Here is a 20,762-nt window from a genome sequence, read left to right as displayed (position 1 = left end):
TGGTATGACAAGAAACCTAATGTAAGTTATTTTAAAATCTTTGGAAGTAGATGCTATGTACACAAAGATGATAGAAAAGGCAAGTTTGATCAAAAGAGTGAAGAAGGAACATTTCTAGGTTATTCTTCTAGAAGCAAAGCATTTAAATGTTTTATCAAATCATCTAACAAAATAGTAGAAAGTGTAAATGTGAAAATTGATGAATTTACAGAAAGAAATGATGAAGGAAATTCCAAGGAACCAGAAGACAATGATGAATTTGTCTATGTTCAAACGACAAGTCTTACCGAGAAAACTGTTGAAGAAAATGAAGAGAATATCCAGTTATCGAGTGATGAAGAAGATCATACAAAGCCTATCGAGCCTGTATTAGCCATGTATGTCAGAAGACATCATGCACCAAGTCAGATTATAGGAGATAAGGATGATCCAATGATGACAAGGAACAAACTGAGACAGAACACATGTCTGATATCTGATTTTGAACCGAGAATAGTGAAAGAGGCATTTAACAGTGAAGATTGGATAAATGCTATGACAGAAGAGATTGATCAAATCAAGAAGAATGACACATTGACACTAATCCCAAGACCAAAGGACAAAAATGTAATCGATACATAGTGGATTTTCAGAAACAAGCTAAATGAAAAAGGAGAGGTCATTCGAAACAAAGCAAGACTAGTTTGCAAAGGTTATGCTCAAGAAGAAGGAATTGATTATGGTGAAACTTTTGCACCTATCGCTAGACTTGAAGGAGTAAGAACATTGTTGGCATATGATGCTTTCAAAAACTTCAAGGTATATCAAATGGATGTCAAATCTACATTTCTGAATGGAATATTAGAAGAAGTTTTTGTTGAACAACCTGAAGGATTTGTTGAAGACAATAATAAAGAGCAACTATGTAAATTGAACAAAGCTTTATACGGTTTGAAACAAGCACCTAGAGCATGGTATGAAAGATTGCACTCTTATTTGATTAAGATTGGTTTTATAAGGACAAGTGAGAACAACAATATGTACATGAAGAATGATGAAAATGGAATACTGATCTCAGCCATATTTGTTGATGATATTATATTTTGTGGAAATGACTCTCTATGTAAGAACTTTGGAAATGAAATGAGCAAAGAATTTGAGATGTCATTAATCAGTGAGATAAAGTATTTTATAGGTTTATAGATATTGCAAATAAAAAATGAGATTTCCATTACTCAATCCAAGTACATAAAGAAAATCTTGAAGAAATTTGAAATGGAGGATTCAAAACCAGTAAGTAATCCTATGACTACCAACTTTAAATTATCAAAGAATGATGAATCTGTATCTATTGATGAGACACTTTACCGATCCATGATTGGAAAGCTACAATATGTTGTTCACATAGACCAAACATAGCACATGCAATAGGTATAGTTGCAAGATTCTCAGTAGATCCTAAGGAAACACACATGACAACAATCAAAAGAATTTTTAGATACTTGAAAGGCACTGAAGATTATGGCTTAGTATATCAGAAAGGAAATGATTTTGATTTAAAAGTTTATACTGATGCTGATTGGGCATGCAACATTGATGATAGAAAAAGCACAAGTGGAGGAGCTTTTTTTTTAGGAGAAAGACTAGTGAGTTGGCTTAGCAAGAAACAAGGATGTGTTTCACAGTCAACAGCAGAAGCTAAATACATTGCTGCATCATTGAATTGTACCAACATTGCATGGATCAAACAACTGTTGGAAGGTATAAATGAGAAAGTTATTGAGCCAATAACTATATTCTGTGATAATACTAGTGCCATTAACATTTCAAAAAATCCCGTTATGCACTCTAAGACAAAACACATCTCTATCAAATATCATTATCTTAGAGAAGAAGCTCAACAGAAGAAAGTGGTGTTGGAGTATGTTAGCACAAAGGAACAAATAGCACATATCTTCACCAAACCACTACCAAGGGACACTTTTGAATATCTCAAAAGTAAGTTAGGGGTCCTACCCCTATCTTCTACTCACTAACAGAGTTTGGTGAAAGCATCAATTCAATGACTCTATCGAATATCTTTTTAGAGTTGATACTGATTTACACACTTTAGGAGGTTTTCTAAAGGTGTGTAGGAAACAATACAGGATACCATACAGGGAACAGGAATTAAAGACAAAATGCTCTGACTGAGACTCAGTTGATACACAACAGAAGGAAATCACTTCATATAGGAAGAAATTATGTTTTAGTTCTTTACTTTTTGGCATTGTTGTCAAAGGGGGAGAAGACTAATATAAGGGGGAGAAGACTAATATAAGGGAGAGAAGACTGATTGAAAAGACTGAAGAAAATAGGAGAAGTCTAATGTATGGGGGAGAATTCTGATGACAGCAAGAGAGCATTTCAGCATTTTAGAATCACAACAATCTGAATCTTTTTAAGGTCAAATCAATTGGTTTTGCCATCAATGCCAAAGGGGGAGATTGTTAGCATTTGGCATTATAACAGACAATGGAAGATTGTTGGCATCTCAACAAGGATATTGAGAAGGTTGTTGATGATTATGGATATAACTGATTAAGGATGTTTACTATCTTAATATTATTATTTTGTCATTGATGTCAAGAAATTGATTTTCTAATTTAGTATGATGTTGCCATATCTTGAGAAGTATGATTTGAAGAGTATAAAGATGTTGGTAAAAGACACAGAAAGATTATGATGAATAAGAGGATGAATAAGGTAGTCAATGGGCAACTATTACCGAGTCAGACAATGATGAGATCATGATGTTTAGATTGTTTTGACATCATACATATGTTTTAAATTGTAAGGTTAATACTATACTATGTTATCAAGCAAAGAACCTAGTCGGTAAACCCTAAGGAACCTAGTCGATAAACCCTAAGGTTATCGCTATCGGTTAATGAAGGTGAAATGTCTACCGAGTGAAGTTTAGTATTTACTGAGTTGTTACCGAGTTGTAACCAACCTGTAACAGAATGCATTAAATGTTTACATGCATTATTTAATGAAGGAAGCTAATGAGCTGGAACTGATTAAATGATTGGTATGCCATGAATAAAGTTTGTTAAAGATCTATGGCAATGGAAAATTGGCATGAAGATCTATAGCTCAAATTGAAAAGCAATACCCTAGCACAAGTTCCAAGAAATGTATGCAAGTTCCTAGGCAACGTAAAACATTTTTTAGATCGAAAGATACATTGAACCTGGACAAGATTGAAGATCTGATGGCTATGATTGATCATAGGAAATGTGATCAAAGAGATTAAGTTGTTAGCTAATTGTTTATAAATAGGGAACTGTTGATAAACAATGCATGCAGGCAAATGTATGCACAGGGATGCTACATAGTGATGACCGAGCACAAAAGCTTGAAGACCTATTTGAATAAAAAAGTATAGAAGCCCAACAGATGAACAAGATTAGTTCTATGTCTAGATTGTATTGAGCAAATAAGAATCTGCTTTAGCATTTTAGATGTGAAGTGCAGATATATTTTTATTACTGTTATTTTGTGAAAGTGACAGAAAATCTCTTAATCGAGTGGACTTAATAGTCTTATTTGTAAAACCCTCTAGCAAGGTGACATTCTGATTGAGTGTTTGAAATCCTTTAACAAGGTCACTTCTAACAAGGTGAAGATCCTAACAGATCTAAGGGAAATCCCTTAACCGGGTCACATCTAGCAATGTGTTTGTAATCTTTAACAGGATTTGCTTTTAACTAAGCATACTCTAGAAGAGTATATTTCTTAGTGGGTCTGAAATCCCATAGTGGTTTTTCCCTATTTGGGTTTCCACGTTAAATTTGGTGTTATGAGGTTTATGATGTTTATATGCTTTTGAGTTTGCATGTTTAGTAGTTTTGGTTATATTATTGAAGTATATGTTACCGAGGTTGAATCTGATGTTTTTATGGAAGATTAAGTTTGTATGATTCACACACCCCCCCCTCTCATCTTGTTGGCTATCAGATCTGTACTTATATTAAATATCAGAACTATCATGTGCTTGTTTGCTAAGATCTCCCACAAATTGTTTGCTCTAACATAAACCTGTAACTGCACCTGCAAGAAGGAAAATGGTGTGTTTGTGGCTATATAGGTTGTTGCCTTAATCAAAACCCTTGTTTTGGTGATTTACACCTCCACAAATAGTCGATATTGTACTGAAAATGTGGGTGTGCTCTTGAATCTTATGTGTTTGTAAGATTTCTATGAGCTAAATTCAAACTAGAGTTCCACCCTATGTTTTTGAGAAAATCCTAAATGCTTGTATTGAAAATGATTAAATCACAAATGCAATGCAAATCTAAAGCAATGATGTAAATATGAGAGCTAATATGATTTAGATATGAAGCTTAATATAGAGACATGAAAGCAACATGAAATCATACTAGATCCTAAGGAAGAGTTACAAGCCAGTCAATAGTTGTTGATTCCTTTTAGCATTATTCAATATCTCCTAAAGCTTCCATAGTTGATGAAAATGTTGATGAAGACTTGATTGATGGATGAAAGTTCTGATTTAAGACTTCACACAAAGTTTCCCTTTCACTTCACAATGATCTCTTTTCAAATTGCTAGATTAGGATTCTAAAATGAAGAAAGGAAATTCTTTATATATGAAACCCTAAATTTAAATTTGGTAAAAGGCCAACATAGAATTAATGAATTTTGACACCAAGTGGGATATGGATAATATAAGACTGACAATTTAAGCTCCTGAAATTTGGGGAAAAATGTTTGGGACCAGATAGTATACTACTTGGTTTGACCAACTTTTTTTCGATTTTCTAAGGATGCACGATATCATGAAAATGTGCCTTGAAGGTTGAAATCAACACATTATTAGAATTAAATTAAAATAAAGTTAAAAAGAGGTGCACCTAGGGTTAAGGGCCCAATTTTATGATAGGTCAATTGATAAGAGAGGAATTTAGATTTAATTAAATTAATAATCAAATGCCTAAAGAAGCCCTATTAATGCAAGATGCAATGGGACATACTAAGGTGTATACTAACCTAAATGTGGAATTGGACAACCTTAATTAAGGGTGTACAATTTACGACGTTACAATATTATTTGTAAGGGATTGGGTATAATTTGTGTCCAAATGGAAATATTTTCCAATTCACAACATCTCATGGATGATCTAGTTCAGAACATTTAGTGAGCACCAACTTTGGCACTCCCCAAATGCAAATTGTGTATTTTTCACATTTGGCGAGCATCAAATTTGTTGCTCAGAAAATGTGAAAAATACACTTTTTCATTTGGTGAGTGCCATATTTGGTTCTCACCAAATTGTTTGCATTGGAATACACCAACCCTTTGGGCATTTTTAGTAGGCATCCAACCCAAAGGGTTAGACAACCATTTCAGTCTCAAGATGTGTTTTTATTAGAAGATAACAAATTTCACATTTTTTTGGTTGTACTCTCCATTAGGTGTGCACATATTTTAATGCTAATAAAAAAATACCACAATGACATTAAGATTTCTCTTAGATATCTAATCATATAAAAAAATTCACATTTTAATTTTATCAACGCTTTCATGTTTAATTTCTTTTGTTAGTGTGCCCATTTTTTGTCAAAAACCAACATGTGCTATTTTGGGTATAGTTTTTTACCCATTCATTGAATTTTGATTTCTTTTTAGAAACTAGACTACATTCTACATGCATTCAAAAAAAAGTTATTTTTTATTAGTTTTCAATAATTTTAGGGGGAACACACTCAAATTTATATTTTTGAGGATGTGTCCACTTTAAAAATTAGTAAAAAGTAATATACTCATTAAAAAATCAGCCAAAAAATATAGCATAAAGTAAAATGGTGTTGGCTAATTTATCACTGAAGCAATTCTCAAAATTCCAAAAAAAGCAACATTTTAGGAGGGCCACAATAGACGCTATGTTATATTTTTGCATAAAAACAAGACCACTTTTTTTGCCCCCCTTTTTGAAACCCTTAATCTAAGCCAACACTTTAAAAAAGAAATAGTAGTTTAGAAAGTATATTTAAAGCAGTATGACTCTTGTTCTTGTTGCATCTTTAAATTTGGAGTGTAACTATTTTCAATTTGTTATCGAAGTTCATACTTTGTTGATTTCTGAAGAAAAAAAAAGTGGCATTTTAAGGCCCCCTTTTGGCACCATAGATTGGTACACATACCCTCATCTCAAAAATGTAAGGAGACATAAGGAAGAGGGATTGTGATAAATGTACTCTCACACATGTGTGAGAACACATAGAGAAGATGGGTTATGCCAAGTTTCCTCTCAAACATGTGTGAGAAAACATAGGAAAGTGGGATGGAACTTTTGACTCTGATCACATATGTGAGAAGTTGTGTGGCAATATGAGATGGTGAAATGTGACTTCTCTCAAAAATGTGAGAGAGATCGCTAGGGGAGAAAGATATGACGAGTATCTTCTCACATGTAATGCCCCACCAGGAACCCCAAAGGAAAACCCACAACAAGGGTGAAACAATTTTTTATATTAAGTGCATTAATTACAACACTGCACAATAATAACAAAAGCGGAAGACTAACACCAAAATTCCTTAAGGGTTACCAACAAAGAATAAAACCAAAAGTTAAATTCCACAATTAAGATTCATCCAATAATCCATAAAAACTCATAGATCATAATAAGCCATATACAACAACGGATACACCATTGAAAGATTGAAAGGATACAATATAATTACTCTTCAACCAACATTTACATAAATCATAAAGGAAGCTGATAAACAACATCCCAAACTAAGGATCACATTGATCCTCCAATACATGGCTCTCAATATACATATAAAGATAACATCTTAACCAAATACAAGGTTACATAAGTTCCATTTATACAACTACCCACATAGGTCTCCAAAGAACAATAATCTCCAAATATGAGATAGAGCATGAGTCACGAACCACATAAACACCTATGAAGCCAATCCTTGCATGAAGGTACAAACAAGAACATCTGATGGGAAGTGGCACTACCACCCGACCATGTAATTCCCATAATGGAATCACCCCACTGTGCTAGGAGATAGTAGAGGACCCTCAAGCAAGAAAAAGCATGACATGGTCAACAAAACAATATGACTCCATGACAACACAATACGAATTCACAATATTCCAGGTGTCTCAACATCACAATACACCAGTGAACTTGACATCACAAAACATAAGTGAACCTAAAGAGAGAGTTTCATCACATAGCTTATGACAGTTACCACACTAGTACATTCGGAGCTGATTTCTGATGGCCGTTTGTTGGATTTTCAATGAATTTTTGTTGGAGTGTTGACAAAATCCACCGTCGAAAACTCAGCATCGGATTGGTTGATGATGCCATGCCCGTCAAAAATTTGACAATCTAATGGACTTTGCCGATGGTCAAAGGAGTCATCGGTCGAAAGCTTGGTATTTGTCATAATTCTAATGATGACCATTTTTATAAAACAAAATAATAATTATCATCAATATAAAAAAAATAATACCTGAGAAAAGCCCTTTTGATTTCTAATTTGGCATTACTATACTATTCACTTAAGCGATGGGTCCATTTATCATAAAAGTGTTCTCCCCTTGTCATTTACCTAGGTAGTCCCTTTAAATGTTTTATTCTTGTTCACTTTTAATCTGTCTTTTCTAATGTCCGTCGGGCCTTATAAGTATCATGTGATTTTCTGTTGATCTGACGGCCCACGTTGATTCGTGACCAAAAAGTGCTCGAAACTTAGTTTCCGCGAAGTAGCGAAAGGCAAAGGTGGACCCGACATATAGGTTTGGACCAAAGCTAAACATTGATCAAGTTTCATCTGATCGGACGAGCAGCGTGGTTTCGTGAGATCAAGCTGAACGTGTTTTAACCTTCGTGAAGTGGCAAAAGGGTTTGGCGGGTCCCAGAGAAAAGCAGTCTTCTTTGGTTAAAGAATGATCGGGTTGGAAAAAGATCAATGACTTCTCGTTATTTCATGGTCAGGAGATGCGCAAGCTATACCTTTAGCGAAATAGCGAAAAGGTGGAGGGTCCTGCTAAGAGTGGTAGTAAATGTGGTAACCCTAGTTGGCGATGACATGGCAGTGACAAGGCACTCAGTTGGCAATATGCAGTGGGTCTGGGCAAGGTTGTCATAAAAAGATTAAACAACAAGCAAGTTCTTGAGATCTAAGGGCTCGCGTGAATTCGTGAAGATAAGATGCTAGCAAGTTAGTCATTGCAAAGTAATGAAAAGGCCGATGGGCCCAAGGGACAGGCATGGCATGAAGTTAAAAGAAGATCAAGTCTGTTTTGATCTAACAGTTCTCGTGGTTTCATGGCTGCAAGCCAAACGAAGAATAATGTTCGTGAAGTTGGGAAAGACAGGTGGAAATCACATGGAGGAGTGACATGGCATAACAGCTACTGCTTTTTGTAGAGCATGGAAAAAGATCAATGGCTTCTCATTGTTTCGTGGCTGGGAGATGCACGAGCTATACCTTCAGCGAAATAGCGAAAAGGTGGAGGGTCTCACTAAGAGTGGTAGTAAATGTGGTAACCCCAGTTGGCAATGACATGGTGGTGACAAGGCACTCAGTTGGTGGTATGCAGTGGGTCCGGGCAAGGTTGTCATAAAAAGAGTAAACAATGAGCAAGTTCTTGAGACCTAACGGCTTGCGTGAATTTGTGAAGATAAGATGCTAGCAAGTTAGTCATTGCGAAGTAGCAAAAAGGCTAATGGGCCCAAGGGATAGGCATGGTATGAAGTTAAAAGCAGATCAGGTCTGTTTTGATCTAATGGTTCTCATGGTTTCATGGCTACAAGCCAAATGAAGAATAATGTTTGCGAAGTCGTGAAAGATAGGTGGAATTCACATGGAGGAGTGACGTGAAACATGGTTTAAAAAAGTGGTTGAGGGCCCGCCTAGGTGTAACCGGCAGTTATGTGGGAATAGTAAAAGGGAACACGTGGTGGATTAAGGGTGGAACCAAAAGGAGTTTCCAGGGCTAATGGCCGACTACCATGTGGCATTTATTAATCGAATAACAAGTGGGGTAAGTAATTCCTAGATAAAGGGCCCACTTAAAAGGCATTCATCTCAAGATTGATCCAATGCTTCTCATTGTTTCGTGACTAGAAGATGCCTGCAACTTAACCTCAGTGAAATGGCAAAAACCATTAGCCTTCAAGATGAGGTGTGGTTAGTTAAAAGGATTGACGGTCCTGATTGGAGTTAAAGGCTGGGTGATTTGAGTTTTATCTAACGCTTGGCGCGGCCTCGTGAAGGAAAAGTGCATGACTGTTAAACTCCGCAAAGTGGTGAAAAGGAGGTAGGGCCCGACACTAAAGAAAAGAGATTAAATGGAGATAAAGGTGATGTAAGTTCTTGAGATCCAACAGCTAGCATTGTTTCATGAAAGAAAAGAGCACGGGTTTTATGTTCTGCGAAGTAGTGAAAGAGCGAAACAGAGGAAAGACTTAGAGAAATTATGACCCATTGGAGCCAGTTTTGAATTCAATTTGGTGAATTTAATTCTGAAAAGAAAGCCGAAGCATGTGGAGTTAATTTCTAAAAACTTAAATGCCAACTTGCCCTTTTCAGTTCGCATCAACTTGATTGCTAAGTATTGTTTCATCGAAGTTTGTTGCAGAGTGAATTGTTGCAGAGTGATTTTCTTTAGGTGAATAATTAGGTTTCTTGTGCTTTTCTTGATAACTCTTGGTTTGTTCTCAAATACTGCTGTGTGAATTACTTCATTAGAGGTCTGTGCTAGCTTCTAGTGGTATAATTGTTTGACCAGAATGACACCCAGAAGAGAATTTATAGGGAAAGTGAATTACCAGGACCGAAATATCTGTGATGATTTTTTAGAGCAATTAACCATGTCCACCAATGTTGGGGCTAAGGCCAAAGAGCTAGTACCTAAGAACCCTCATCTAAAAATTGGAGATGGCCTTTATGATAAGGGTAATTGGTTGAGGGACCTTGAAATAGGATTGTCAGGCTTAGGACTCTTCAAAGTCAGTTTTGGGTAGACGAATTCCCCAGCTCCTTTGAATGGCATATGGGAGCAGGATGTAGGAAAGCTTGTGGTCCTAGGTGTTTTTATGGATGTAGATCTGTTAGCCCTAATTGCACAGAATTATGACTCTATGGCAAGATGCATTAGGAACATAAAGGGATCAGTCTTGATTGAGATAAATGAAGATGAATTCAGGAAAGTGTTTAAACTCAGTGAGTCCTCCAATTTGTTAGAACCTATTGACTTTGAGTCGTTAGCCCAGGTTTACAACACACAAAGGGATCATCTTAGAAGTGGCCCATTGAAAGAATTCTTTGTAAAGATAGGGGAGTTAATAGATGTAGGCCCCAGCACAATGGAACCATTCTCTCTCAACCTATTCACTTTGAGAGCTAAGGGTATGTATTGTGCATTATGCCAGATTTTTGGAGAAGATGTTGAAAAGAATATGCCAACCCATTATATGTTAATGATTGCACAAATTCTAAACCCCTCCCTAGCAAGAACATTTGATTTTGCCTCATACCTTGCTGATGCAATTCATAAAGGGCTAGTAGGAATAAAAAATGGTAAGGTGGATAGGCCATTTGGATGGTACTCCATGTAAATGCATATGTTTCTATTCAAAGGGGCTGATTATTCAAAGGGGCTGATTATTTTGGAAAGGAGATGGACCTGATTAAGGTCAAGGATAAAGAGGAGATGCCAGTGTAATTGTGGAGTACTGTTCTATCTTGGGATAGAGAAGATGAAAGTTACGTAAAGTTTGATAGATGCTTTGCATCTAAAATTAGGATTCTTCTATGCCAAGAAAACCCTAGAATTCCTAAGGCTCTTTTGGAGTTTCTCAGACCAAAGGAGTTTGCAGAGGATATCAAGATTGTTCACAATTGGGGAGACATATATTCGTACCCTATGTCTACTATTTTTAGAGTGTTTGGATTTAGAGGCACCCCCTTTTTACTACCCTATCAGGTCCCATTGAAGATAGGGATTGCAGAAGTCCTGAGACAAATTGGGGGAGTACAAGAAGCAGAGCTAACCAATAGAGGTAAAGGGACTATTTTCCCAACTATTACCATGGCTCACCATTTTGTGATCACTTAGGGTGGATGGAGATTTTTTGAAGAATTCTTTAAGCCATATAGGTTGTCTACTGTAGTGTCAAGATATGCAGACCCCAAGGATTTTTCAATGGCATGTTTAGAAAAAGAGTAGTGTGCAGAGGTAGGCCACATCAATTTCAGTTCCAAGAAGATCTGATTAGAAATGAATTCAGCTTAGATGAGCAAGAACTGAGGAAGGAGAAGTGGGTGGCATATAAGAAAGCCCTTGATTTTATCCATCAATTTGACACTTGCTATGACCCCCTTTCTAGCTTCAATCCATTTGAGGAGAAAATAAAATTCCTGATTCTTTATTTTGAAGATCTCATGCAAACCTTAAAAGAAAAGAGGGTGGCCATAATGCAAAATGAGTCTAATAAGGCTAAGATGGTATTGGCTAAGCCTGCCTTTGCTAGAGATATCCCACGTGGTGACTATGTAATGCACAAAAGGTCAAAGTACACTATGATAATGCCAGTGATAGGTGAGCCTTCCACTTCAAAAGGAAAGAGGAAAATTGAAGATGTCATTGACATCTAGGATTCCCCTAAGAAGCAGAGAGTGGGAAAGGAAATTGAAATTGATGAGCCTCAATATTCTCCATCTTAGTCTCCTATCTACATTGGAGATGAACAAGATGTGGCTGAACAATTATTGCAATTAGGGAGTCTCGGTGAGATTTCCTATACCTATGAGGAGACCCAAGAGGGGATGCCCGAAGAGCCACCTAATGTCAAAATGGATTTGACTGATGGTGAGTTAAAGGGCCAAGAAATGGACCTTACTGTTAAGCAAGCTAGTGAAGAATTCCTAGCTGACAGTAATTTTGTCACATCAAGAGCTTTTATATAGTTTCTATGGAAGCAAAATATTGATCAATTCAAGACTAGATGTGAACAGAGGAAAAGTGAACAACCTCTTAAAATTACAACTCGGGTACAAGAAAAGGTTAAGCAAGAAATGATGGAGGAGTTCAAAGCAATCACCCTTGAGAAAGGAAGAGAAATGGTAGCAAAGGCTGGTGTGTTGATTCTCCCTGAATGGGATATAGTTGATACCTTACTGCTTGATGCAATTAGGAAAGAAACAAAGCCTATGGAAGGAGTGACATTCAGCAAAGATAATGATGCTCTTGTCATGTGGTCTTTAAAGAAGGATGAAAACAAAAGAAGGAAGGATGCATCAGATTCTAGCCTCTTAGAAGACATGATAGTTAAAAGAGTCCAAGACACAGGGGTAGTGGAAGCTGCAAGCACAGTCCTAGAGACTGCAAAATTCAATGTTGTGGTGGTAGAGAAAGAGGCACAAGAAAAGGCTAATCTCCAATTGAAGTTGGAGACTATTTTAGAAGCTTACAATGATGCTAAAGAAGGAATAGCCAACAGAGATAGCATAATTGCTAGACTCTAGAGTCAACTGGCAGATCAATATCATCCCGGTAAATCTTCTACACTCATGATAGCCTCCTCTCCAGCAAGACCCCCTCCTACTAGTCCCATCATTGAATATCCCCCTTCTCCTATGCCTTCTAGTTCCCAATTACCTGAAAATGTCCAACATGAGTTGGAAAAATTGAAATAAGCTTAGACATTGTATGCAAACAAATATGAGGAGAAGGTGAAAGCCACCATCTTGAAGTTTGTTGATGTCACAACCCTCCTTTATCACCTTTTTTTTGATTTAAAATACAAAACTTTATTTATACTCTTTGGATGAATTATTGAATGAATATTGTAAGGGAATGAATTAATAAACCACACACACATGGAAAATGCTTATATATTTTAAATTGTTATTTAATTTCCCTCACCCAAATTAAGGCACATGTTGTAGGGAATAAGAAGCTTCTAGAGGCTTCTCCACCTCCTTGCATGTAACTCCTCCCACTAAGCCTAATTAATTTGCATGGAGGCCAAATTGGGAGAAGAATCTCTTTTTTTGAATTAAAAAAATAGGTAGTGGGAAATTGTAATTTCTTTTATAAAATGGGAACAAGTTTCAAAGGAAAAGCTAGCTAATCTTGATAAGAAATTTCTGCAAGTTGAATTCTCTTTGGTAGTCCACTTCATTGGCAGCTAGGATTTTGTTGGAGGATTTTTCTTCAAATTGGAGGATCAAGGAAGACTCCACACCATCTTCAAGCATCCAGGTTCCTCCAACTTAGTTCATGCATCTCATTTTTATGGTAGATTAGATTTGATTAGATTAATTATGAGTATGAAAATTTAATTGTATCTTGTTAAAGAATTAGTTTAGTTTTTGTAGAAAATGAGAATCCTGATTTTTATAAGATTCATTGTTAAATTTCTTGATATGAAATTAGTTTTTAGATTTTGTAAAGAATGAGATTTATTGTTAAATAAGATTCATTGTTTAAATTTTTAATAAGAGATTAGTTTCAGATTTTTAGAGAATAAAATTCATTGTTTGATAAGAAAATTTGTTTCAGATTTTGTAGAATGGAATTCATTTTTTTGAAAATAAGATTCATTGTTTAAATTTTTAGTTTCAGATTTTAGAGAATAAAATTCATTGTTTTTGTCTTAGATTTTGTAGAATGAAATTCATTTCTTTTGAAAATAAGATACATTAGTTTCAGATTTTAGAATAAAATTCATTGTTTGATAAGAAAATTTGTTTCAGATTTGTAGAATGAAATTCATTTTTTCTTGAAAATAAGATTCATTGTTTTAATTCTGATAAGAAATTAGTTTCAGAGTAAATAGAAATTAGATTATTATCTTCAGTTTATTTTGATAAAAACTAGATCTCCCTGTGTGTATAAATAAATCTTCTCTCTCTGTGAATGAAATTTCCCTGTGAAAAGAAATAAATCTTCTCTCTCTGTGAATGAAATTTCCCTGTGAAAAGAAATAAATCTTCTCTCTCTGTGAATGAAATTTCCCTGTGAAAAGAAATAAATCTTCTCTCTCTGTGAATGAAATTTCCCTGTGAAAAGAAATAAATCTTCTCTCTCTGTGAATGAAATTTCCCTGTGAAAAGAAATAAATCTTCTTTCTCTGTGAACGAATTTTCCCTGTGTAAAGAATAAAGGAAATGAAGAAAAAAACCTCTCTGGCTATTGCTTCACTATATTTTATCTCTGAATATCAATCTGCCACATTGTTATTCCCTGTTATCTACCCTGCTCTGGGTCATTTTCAATAGATTAAAATACATTACTCCTGTAAGAAAAAAATAATAATAACAATAATATTGTTTGCAAAAACATATATATATATATATATATATATATATACGTGCACATATAAATAACAAAAAAAGGAAGTCGTTCAAAAAAAAACCTCTTAAAAATACCACCTTCGCCCCGCAACGCATGGCGTTTTGCATTGTCATTAACCTGCATGCAAGGACGGTTACGTAGTAACCGATTGCAGGGTACGGACGGGCCCGCAGGGTCCCCTCATCCCTGCGGACCTGCGCATGCAGGGCCGCAGGGGTGATGGGACCCGTGGTCCCCACCCCGCAACCCTTGCTACCATCATAATAAAATACAAGCCATCCCATTTAAATTTGTTTTTTTTTTTTAGTATTTCGAAATTTGGAATTTTATTTTGTTTGTTTTTTTTTTAAAAGAATAATAATCTAAATTAATTACCATGTAGTTAATGTTTTTTTTTGGGGGGTTGACAATAATGACACTTAGGAAATGATGACTTCTTTATTCCTTAGTGTAAGTTTAAGGAGATTGACTTTCAATTAAAAAAGAGATTAATGTGTAGCAAGACTTTTATTAAACTATTAAGAATCGTTGGGACACTCGATTGGCCCTTAGAGATTTACTTACCTTATTACAAGTACTTAGATTTAATCGTTATTTTGGATTCGTTAAGTCATCTTGCATCATAGATTAATTGCTTTCGTTAATGGTTCATAACATGCGAATTATTTATAGGATAATTATATCTTTCATGCAATTATTATTATGCAAGTTTCATTTGTTATGCAAATTTACACTTCAAGTAGTTACTTCAATTATTTACGTTTTCATTTTCGTTATTCGTAGTTAGATAACTAAATAAAGGAAGTTGGAAAACCAAAACTAGCAGCGTTCGGTATATATGGTGCCTCTGGGTCACGCTTACGGGTAATGCCGTCGTGTTGAACTACTGCACTTAACGCCTAATAAAGCTGCATTAATGACGTCTGTGGCATCGTCCCTATAAATCGTCGGGGAGTAATAAGGGACATTTGGAAGTTAAAAATCCAAGGGGCGGGTAATCCCTCTTGGATCGATAATTTAATAAGATAACTTTTAACTGAATTCCACATCCGTTGAGATAAACCTTAGTAAACCCCTCTTAGGGATGGTCAAGTTAAGAGCTCTCATGAAAATTACTTTATTTATTTATTTATTTATTCACCTCGAAGGGATATTGGTGATTGAAATTGGGTGACGCTCGTGATAAGAATTAGGTTCTAGTTATTTTGTTAGGCCACAAGCAATAGGCCATCTTGAGCCTTCGCTTAAATGCTACCTTCGTGGGTAGCAACCGCAGAGAAACTGTCTGGGACACTGACCCTAGAAAGGGTTGCGTACCCACAAAATCAATTTACATCAAACCATAGATTAGAAAACAGAACTACATACTTTACGCCTTGATCCCGTGCCGAAGCGGGTATGTAGGCAGTCTTGGGACGGAGTTGTCCCTCGTACTCAGGCGTTCGTGGGTGGGGTCTAGGCTTGGTTGAGTAAGAATCCTAATTGAAAGATAAGTTAATCAAATTTAATCCAATTCATACTCGGAAGGAATCCCGTATGGATTTGCTTGACTTCCCGAGGCTTTAAGCCAAATTCTGAGGCGGAATTCAAGCATGTATTATTTTCTTATTACTCCTAAGGACGGCGACCTCGGTGCATTCTTGTTAGAAGAATGTAGTACTTAGTGAGTGGCTCAGGACCCGAATGGTCCCGATGAGTCTAAGTCTCTGGCCAGAGCATCTCCTATCCCGTTTGGATGGATGCCTACCCCGTATGGGTAGATGCCTATCCCGTATTGGATAGATGGAATTTACGTCCCGTATGGACAATTGCCTAACCCGTATGGTTAGAAGCTCATCCCGAATGGATGAATTCCCAATCCTATTGGATGGATGCCCAGAGTATGCAATTGAATAAAACATAATAAAGAAAAAAAAATATACTCAATTTTTGTTGGATGAATCATGGTGGGAACCTACATGTGGTATCAGAGCAAAGGTTCAAATCTAGGCCTTGTGCTCACTTCAATTTATTCAACTAAGGGAATGTTTTACAATAATAGAAATTAAATTTTATTCCACAAAAAGAAAACTAACTACATAATTTAACTTTCAGGTAAAACCTAGAATGGCAAGAGGAAGAGGAAGAGGAAGAGGAAGAGGAAGGGGAAGAGGAAGAGGAAGAGGAATAGGAATGGGTAATGGAAGACGTACTAGGAGTCAAAGGGAGGAAAACCATGAGGAAAACCATGAGGAAAACCATGAAGGGAACCATGAGGAAGACCATGAAGAGGCTCGACACAACCTAGGGAATAATGGAGATGGGGTCCAAGCTATAATCGACCTTCTAACCGAACAAAGAGATAAAATCAACTTCCTGGAACAATCACTGCAGGACCTTAGGGAAAGGCAGAATGACTATGAGAATAGAAGCGGTACCGAGAATGGAAACCCTGGTAGCAATCAAGGAAATGTGATGGGTAAAGGAAAGGAAAATAACATATTAGAACTCTCCAAGGATTTGAAGAAAATCACCCCTCCTAAGTTCGATGGGAGGCAGATTGGTGAAGGGGCTGAGAATTGGCTAAATGAAATGGAGAAATATTTTGAGCTAAGAGATTTCAGCGAAACAACTAAGGCTTTATGGGGCTCCTATCAACTCACAGGGGAGGCGGCTAGTTGGTGGACCAACACCAAGGAACAAAATGGGTATAACAGGGATACAATCACATGGGATCAATTTGTTCACCATTTTCGAGATAGGTGGCTCCCCCAATTGTTCTTTGATGAGAAAGTGACAGAATTCCATAATCTACGTCAAGGGTCCCTATCCGTTCAACAATATTGGGATAAATTCGCCAAGTTGCTTAAGTATGTGCCTATGTACCAAAGGGATGAAGAAGGCCAAGCAAGGAAATTCATTTTGGGGCTGAATACCAACATAGGGGCAGAGGTTGATATGCATGGACCCAAAAACATGAATGAAGTACTTGAAAAGTCTCTAAGGCAAGAGAGGAAGATTCAAACACTAGCAAGACGAAACTATAATGGGAACCACTCATTTAAAAGGAAGCAAGAATTCAATGGAAACACTAATTTCAACAAGGGTCAAAGGAATAACTCTTCCGAAAGGAGACCACCACCTAATCAATATCAGAGGAATGGAAATGATAATAACAGGGGCAATAATAACAGGGGCAATGATAACAGGGGCAATAATAACAGGGGCAATGATAACAGGGGCAACTATAACAGGAATGACCAGCAGAACAGGATAACTTATCCACCCAGGGGAAATGAAACAAGGAATGATCCCCCTAGAAATCAAGGTAGGAGAGGTCCTCCAGGCGGATGCTTTATGTGCGGGGAGAACCATTTTGCTAGAGATTGCCCCAGGATGCAAGGACAAATTAGAGCCAATCAACCCCAACAAGGGCCCCAACAGAGGATTCATGCAGCAGTTAGGAACCAAAGAAGGAGATACCAGAATGTTCCCGTGGAAACTACAGGTACACTATTTGAATGACCAATATCAATTTTAATTGACACTGGATCATCTGAATGTTTCATCTCACCTGAATTAGTGAACAAATATGCATTAAAAGTTAATCAAATGGAGTCATCATGGACGGTTCAATATGGGGATAAGGCAACTAGAGAAGTAACTAAGTGTTTACCAAGGGCAAAGGTACAATTCCCTGAGTTCGAAACAAGGGTAGATCTCTATGTGGCACCCTTAGGACTATATGATGTAATTATGGGAATGAGTTGGTTAGCAGACCATCAAGCTAATGTAGATTGTTATAGCAAAATTGTTGAATGTTTGGATGATGGGGGGAAAAGGGTCAAAATCCAAGGAAAGTTTAAACCCATTAATATAGAAACTATCTCAGCAATGCAATTAAAGAAGGAAAGGAGAAGAGGAGGACAAATCTTTATGGTCGAAATTGATGAAGGAAAGGAGGAAAATACACCAACATTTGAAAATACCCCTTTCTTAAAGGAGTTTAGGGATGTTTTTCCAGAAGAACTACCCGGTTTACCCCCTAAGAGAAAGTTTGACTTTTCTATCGAAGTACTCCCAGGAGCTGAACCAGTATCAAAGGCACCTTACCGGATGAACACAACCGAATTACAAGAGCTCAAAATGCAATTAGAGGAACTCTTAGCTAAGGGATTAATAAGGCCAAGTGTATCACCATGGGGAGCGCCAGTTTTATTTGTTAAGAAGAAGGATGGAACCTTAAGGCTATGCATCGACTATAGGATGTTGAACAAAGTTACCATAAAGAATAGGTATCCCTTACCTCGCATAGAGGACCTTTTTGATCAAATGAAAGGAGCGGCAGTTTTCTCAAAGATAGATCTTCGGTCAGGGTACCATCAACTCAGAATTAAGGAAGAAGACATCCCGAAGACAGCTTTCAGGACAAGATATGGACATTATGAATTCACAGTAGTTCCTTTTGGAGTAACTAATGCCCCAGCTGCATTCATGAACCTGATGAATAGTGTATTCCATGACTACTTAGATAAGTTTGTTTTGGTATTTTTGGATGACATATTGATTTATTCTAGAAATGAAGAGGAACATTTAGCGCATCTACAAATTGTTTTGCAAAGGTTAAGAGAACATAAGTTATATGGGAAATTGTCCAAATGTGCCTTCTTTGAGGAAAAGATTCACTACCTTGGGCATATAATATCAAAGGAAGGAATAGCAGTCGACCCAGATAAAATAAAGGCGATAGTAGAATGGCCAATCCCTAAGAATGTTTCAGAGGTAAGAAGCTTTATGGGGCTAGCAGGTTACAATAGGAGGTTTGTGGAAGGATTCTCTAAGATAGCAAATCCCATCACCTCGTTGCAAAGGAAGGGCAAAAGGTTTGTATGGACCGGGCAAAGTGATAAGGCATTTCAAATCTTGAAGGGAAAACTAACTTCAGCACCCATTCTAAAGGTACCAGACCCAAATGGACACTTCACAGTTGTAACAGATGCTTCTATTGAAGGGTTAGGAGGAGTACTTGTCCAGGATGAAGGGGTAGTGGATTATGAATCTAGGAAGCTAAAGACTCATGAAGTCAATTATGCACCCCACAACTTAGAGTTGGTAGCAATTGTGCATGCCTTGCAAAAGTGGAGACACTTCTTACTAGGGAAGCCCTTTGAGCTTAAGTCGGACAACCAAGGACTAAAATACATCTTTACCCAACCTCACTTAAACGCCAGACAAAGAAGGTGGTTAGAGTTTCTAAGTGAATATGACTTTGAGATTGAATATATTAAGGGGAAAGAAAATAGGGTGGCAGATGCCTTAAGTAGGAGAAGGCACTTGATGACTATAGCAACCTTCAAAACCTCTTTCAAAAGGCAAGTAATGGATGAGCAAGGACATGACCCATGGTATGAGCAAGTCAAATTAACTATAAGACACAACCCGACCGACCCTAAGGTCGAAGGGTATACATTTGATGAAGATGGGCTACTCAGATACAATGACAGAATCTATGTTCCTAATTCAGGGAATTTAAGGGAAGTAGTCTTATCGGAGGCTCACAGTGCCCCTTATTCAGGCCACCCAGGAGTTAACAAACTTTATGCAGATCTAAGGAAATTATACTTTTGGCAAGGGTTGAAAGGTGATATTGTCAAGTACGTAGCTAAATGTTTGGAGTGTCAAAGAGTAAAGGCAGAACATAGGCACCCCGCTGGATTGTTACAATTGCACGATGTACCTCAACATAAGTGGCAAGTTATTAGTATGGATTTTGTACAAGGGTTACCCATGTCACCTTCTAGGCATGATGCAATAATGGTGGTAATTGACAAACTCACTAAGGTGGCACACTTTATACCAGGGAATCTGACAGATGATGCACCCACCTTGGCTAGACGTTTCATTAAGGAGATAGTTAGGTTGCATGGAGTACCAGAGAAAATCATATCAGACAGAGATGCAAGATTCACTTCCAGGTTTTGGACCACTCTTCAATCAGCTCTAGGGACTCAACTAAATTTTAGCACCGCATACCACCCGGAAACCGACGGTCAGACAGAAAGGACAAATCAGATTATGGAAGACCTGCTTCGTATGTACTGCATGGACCAACAGAGAAAATGGGAAGAGTACCTACCTTTGGTAGAGTTTGCCTACAATAATACATATCAAACATCTTTGGGAATGGCACCTTTTGAAGCTTTGTATGGTAGACCATGTCGAACACCCTTGAGTTGGGATAGTCTTGAGGATAGAGTGATTATTGGGCCAGATATGTTGAAAGAAATGGAAAGGAAAACTAAGGAAATTAGGCAAAGGTTGAAGGAAGCCTCGGATAGGCAGAAAAGTTATGCAGATAAAAACAGAACACCAAGGGAGTTTGAAGTAGGAGAGAAAGTCTTCCTAAGG

Source organism: Cryptomeria japonica, chromosome 6 (genome assembly GCF_030272615.1).
Source record: "Cryptomeria japonica chromosome 6, Sugi_1.0, whole genome shotgun sequence".
Classification (NCBI taxonomy): Eukaryota; Viridiplantae; Streptophyta; class Pinopsida; order Cupressales; family Cupressaceae; genus Cryptomeria; species Cryptomeria japonica.
The sequence above is the reverse complement of the archived record's forward strand: the minus strand, read 5'-3'. Positions refer to the sequence as shown.